The following is a 5,047-nucleotide window of genomic DNA, read 5'->3' on the forward strand; positions in this document are numbered from 1 at the left end:
AGCAACAGAGACTCTGTCTCAAAAATAAATAAATAAATGAAAAATCGTATTAGCTTCTACCTAAGAAATTAGCAAACCAAGCAAGTTAAAATAAGTATAACAAAGGAAATAATGAGAAGATTAGAAATCGTGAAATAGAGAAAAGCACAGAATAGAGAAAAATAATTGAAACATGAGCTAATTCTTTGAAAAGATCAATAAGTGATCCTTTAGCCAGACTGATCACAAAGTAACGAGAGAAAGCTCAGATTACCTGTGCCAGGAATGATAACTTCACTATAGATCTTAACAGATATTAAGAGTAATAAAAGAATAGTAGAAACAGCTTTATGTCATGACATTTTACAACTTAGATGAGTTGGACAAATTCTTTGAAAGATACAAACTACCAAACAAAGCTCACCCAAGAAGAACTAGTAACCTGAATATTCCTATATCTGTTAAATAAGTCAAATTTGTAGTTTAAAAGTTTAACACAAGCCTGGGCATGGTTGCGCATGCCTATAGTCCCAGCTATTGGGAGACTGAGCTGGGAGGATCACTTGAGCCTGGAAGTTCAAGGGTATAGTCTGCTATTATCATACCTGAGAATAGTCACTGCAGCCTGGGCAACATAACAAGAACCCACCTCTTTTTTTTTTTGAGACGGAGTCTTGCTGTGTCGCCCAGGCTGGAGTGCAGTGGCCAGATCTCAGCTCACTGCAAGCTCCGCCTCCCAGGTTCACGCCATTCTCCTGCCTCAGCCTCCCGAGTAGCTGGGACTACAGGCGTCCACCACCTCGCCCGGCTAGTTTTTTGTATTTTTAGTAGAGACGGGGTTTCACCTTGTTAGCCAGGATGGTCTCGATCTCCTGACCTCGTGATCCGCCCGTCTCGGCCTCCCAAAGTGCTGGGATTACAGGCTTGAGCCACCACGCCCGGCCAGAACCCACCTCTTAAACAATAACAACAACAACAACAAACAAACAAAAAACAATGCAAAGACGCAAAACAAAACCTTAGCTTAGGAAATTCCAGGCCTTAATGGTTTCATTGGCAAATTCTGCCAAACATTTCAGGAGACAAACCAATAATTTCACATAAATTATTCCAGGAAATAGAAGTGGGATAAACACTTCCCAACGTATAAGGCCAGCATTACACCAATATCAGAACCCAGACACAACATTACGAGAAACTGTTGGCTAATAGCTCTAGAACATAAATGTAAAAATCCTTAACAAAATATTAACAAATCTAATTTAGCATTAGAAAATATTAACAAATCTAATTTAGCATATAGAAAAGATAATACATTATGACCAAGTGGTGTGTATCCCAGGAATGCAAGATTGGTTTAACATTAGAAAATTCATCATATGTACAGTCTAGAAAAGAAGAACAATATGATAATTTCAATAGATGCAGGAAAAGCATTTGACATAATTCAACATACATCTGTAAACTCATGGTAAACTAGGAACAGAAGGAAACTTCCTTAATGTTATAGGACCTCTACAAAATACTACAAGTAGCACACTTAATGGCAAAAGACTTAATGTTTTCCCCTTGAGACTGGAAAAAAGATAAGAGGCTAGGTGTAGTGACTCATGCCTATAATCCCAGCACTTTGGGAGGCCGAGGCAGGAGGACCACTTGAATCTAGGAGTTCAAGACCAGCCTGGACAACATAGAAAGACCCTGTATCTACAAAAAATTTTAAAACTAGCCAGGTGTAATGATTTACACCTATAGTCTCAGCTACTTGAGAGGATTGCTTGAGCCTGGGAGGTCAAGGCCGCAGTGAGTTATGATTCTGCTATTGCACTCCAGCGTGGGCAACAGGGAGATCCTGTAACACACACACACACACACACACACACACACACACACACACAACGGAAATAAAAAGAAAACAAATTGATGATATATATAATACTCTGGATTGTAAGACTCAACATTGTAAGACTGTCACTTTCAAATTCATCTCTAGATTCATGGAATTCTCAAGCAAAATCCCAGCAGATATTTCTCTAGAAATTAACAAGCTGATTCTAAACTTACATGGAATACAGAGGGCCTAGGATAATTGAAACTTTTGGGGAAAAAAGGATAAAACCGTAGGACTATGTTGCCTGATTTTAGTACTTTTACAGAAATCAAGAAAGCGTGGCATTGGTGTAGGTATAGACTTAGAGATTTTTTTTTTGGAGACAGAATTTCACTCTTGTTGCTCAGGCTGGAGTGCAATGGTATGGTCTCGACTCAGTGCAACCTCCACCTCCCGGTTTCAAGTGATTCTCCTGTCTCAGCCTCCTGAGTAGCTGGGATTACAAGCACCCGCCACCATGCCTGGCTAAGTTTTGTATTTTTAGTAGAGATGGGGTTTCACTATGTTGGCCAGGCTGGTCTTGAACTCCTGATCTCAGGTGATCCTCCCACCTTGGCCTCCCAAAGTGCTAGGATCACAGGCATGAGCCACCACACCCGGCCTTGTAGACTTATCTATTAAGGAAATAAAAGTGAGAGCCCAGAAATAGACTCATACGTATATCATTGTTGATTGTCTACAAAGATGCCATTGTAATTCTGTGGAGGAAAAGATATTTTCAACAAATAATGCTAGAAAAAGTGGATATCTATATGCAAAATATGAATCCGAACCCTTATACAGTATACAAAACCTAACTTGAAATAGTTCATAGACTTAAATGTAACAGTGAAAAATATAAAACGTGGACAAAAGCAGAAAATTCTCACAACTTGGGGGTAGGCAAAGGTTTCTAAGGACACAAAAAGCATGAATAACTAAAGAAAAAATGGTAAATTGGACTTCATTGAAATAATTTTGCTCTTCAGAAGAGCTTGCTATGAGGATGAAAGGTAAGCTAGACTGAGAGAAAATATTTGAGAAATACTTATCTAATTAAGAATTTGTACCCAGAAACTTGTAAACAGCTCTTATAAATCGATAAGACAAAAGCAACCTGATGATTAAAAAAGTGGGCAAAAGATTTGAACAGATACTTTAGCAAAGAAGATGTGAATATTAAATAAGCACTTGAAAAGATGTTTAAGATTGGCTGGGCATGGTGGCTTATGCCTGTAATCCCAGCGCTTTGGAAGGCCAAGGAGGGAGAATCGCTTGAGCCCCGGAGTTTGAGACCAGACTGGGCAATGTAGTGAGACCCTGTCTCTACAAAAACATTTTAAAAATTAGCCAAATATGGTGGCATGCACCTGTAGTCCTAGTTACTCAGGAAGCTGAGGCGGGAGAATCACTTGAGTCCAGGAGTTCAAGCTTACAGTAAGCTATGATCACACCACTGCACTCCAGCCTGGGTGACAGAGCCAGAGCAAGACTCTGTCTCAGGGAAAAAAAAAATGCTCAAGAAATAATTAGTTACCAGAGAAATCCAAATTAAAATCCCAAAGAGATATTACTACACACCAACTAGCATGTTAAAAATAAAAAGTGATCATGCTAAATATTGGCAAAGGATGTGGAACAACTAGAACTTTCACACATTGCTAGTGTATATCTATATTCAAGTGTTTGAAACAAATACTCGTGTCACATGCAAAGGATATATCTCTAGAATTCAAAAAAAATTGGAATCTATTTCCATGATACCCTGACAGTCCCTTTATCTCTAAAAGCCAACTTTAATGAGTTATAGTTACAGGACTTCATTACCTTCAGTGAACTACAGATTAGAGAAAATCTAAAATATTCAGTATACAATAAATGTGGTCTAGGATGTTCTTCTGCTTATATGCCTGAGTTTTTGTCACGTAGGCTATAACTAAGAATCTGTGGTAACACACTGCCATTTTCATCTAAGCATTAACAAATGCTTATTTTTTTTTTTTTGAGCTAGAGTCTTATTCACTCTGTCACCCCAGAGTCTTATTCACTCTGTCATGATTGTACAGTGGTACAATCATGGGTCACTGCAGCCTCAAACCTCTGGGCCTAAGCGATCCCCCTGCCTTAGCCTCCTGAGGTGCTGGGACTACACGCACACACCACTGAGCCTGGCTAATTTTTACTTTGATTTTTTTTTAGAGATGGGGACTCACTATGTTGCCCAGGCTGATAATGAACTTCTGAATTCAAGCAATCCGCCTGCCTCAGCCTCTCAAAAATGCTAGGATTACAGACATGAGCTACTACCACACCCAGCCTCTTTTCTGAAGATTTTTAAAAAGTGAAAATACTTCCTAGTAAAGAAGTCTATTTTGGAGCCACCATAATATTGAAAATGTTTGCCTGCCCTTAAATAATGTTTCTGGGCTGGGCGCCATGGCTCACGCCTGCAATCCTAACAGTTTGGGAGGCCGAGGCAGGCAGGTTGCTTTAGTTCAGGAGTTCGAGACCAGCCTGGGGAACATGGTGAAACCCCGTCTCTACCAAAAATAGAAAAATTACCTGGACATGGTGGTACACGCCTGTAGTCATTAAAGGCATGAGCCACCATGCCCAGCCCAGAATTATTTTCAACTAGGAAACAAAAGACTTCAGATTTAGAAAAATAGATGCCGGTCATTGAATCTTTGCTTGGAATAATTGTTATGACTCTCAGGGATGTGTTATAATTTTATGCTCCAAGAAGTAAAAGAATTAGGTGTAAGTATGACAGATGAGATGTATGCTCTTTTAGAACAGTTAAATTACTTTGCATCTTGAGGAGTCAAACAATCTGAGGAATTAGTTATGTTGAATTGCAGAAAATAGGCAGCTTGCTAATTACCAAGATAAATGAATGACTATATTCTTTATAACTCTATTGAAATACTTGTTTAATAATGTTGAGGGATAGGTTTCTTTTTGGTTTTTTGTTTTGTTTTGTTTTTGTGTTTTGAGACAGAGTCTCAGTAGCGTTAGCTCAGCTCATTGCAACCTCTGCCTCTCGGGTTCAAGTGGTCCTCCTGCCTCAGCCACCTGAGTAGGTGGGATTATAGGTGTGTACCACCACAACCAGCTTATTTTTTAAATTTTTTTTTTTTTTTGAGACGGAGTTTCTCTCTGTTGCCCAGGCTGGAGCGCCATGGTGCAATCTCAGCT

The 5,047-nt window shown here is 39.3% G+C and overlaps 1 protein-coding gene across 1 annotated transcript in view; it reads left to right on the plus strand.

Annotated features, from left to right (window-relative positions):
- Positions 1-5,047, plus strand: part of CCDC79 (coiled-coil domain containing 79) — a 53,403-nt gene that overhangs the window by 24,701 nt on the left and 23,655 nt on the right. The gene's annotated exons all lie outside the window — the stretch shown is intronic.

This window comes from Colobus angolensis, unplaced genomic scaffold (assembly GCF_000951035.1).
Source record: "Colobus angolensis palliatus isolate OR3802 unplaced genomic scaffold, Cang.pa_1.0 Scaffold93, whole genome shotgun sequence".
Lineage (NCBI taxonomy): Eukaryota > Metazoa > Chordata > Mammalia > Primates > Cercopithecidae > Colobus > Colobus angolensis.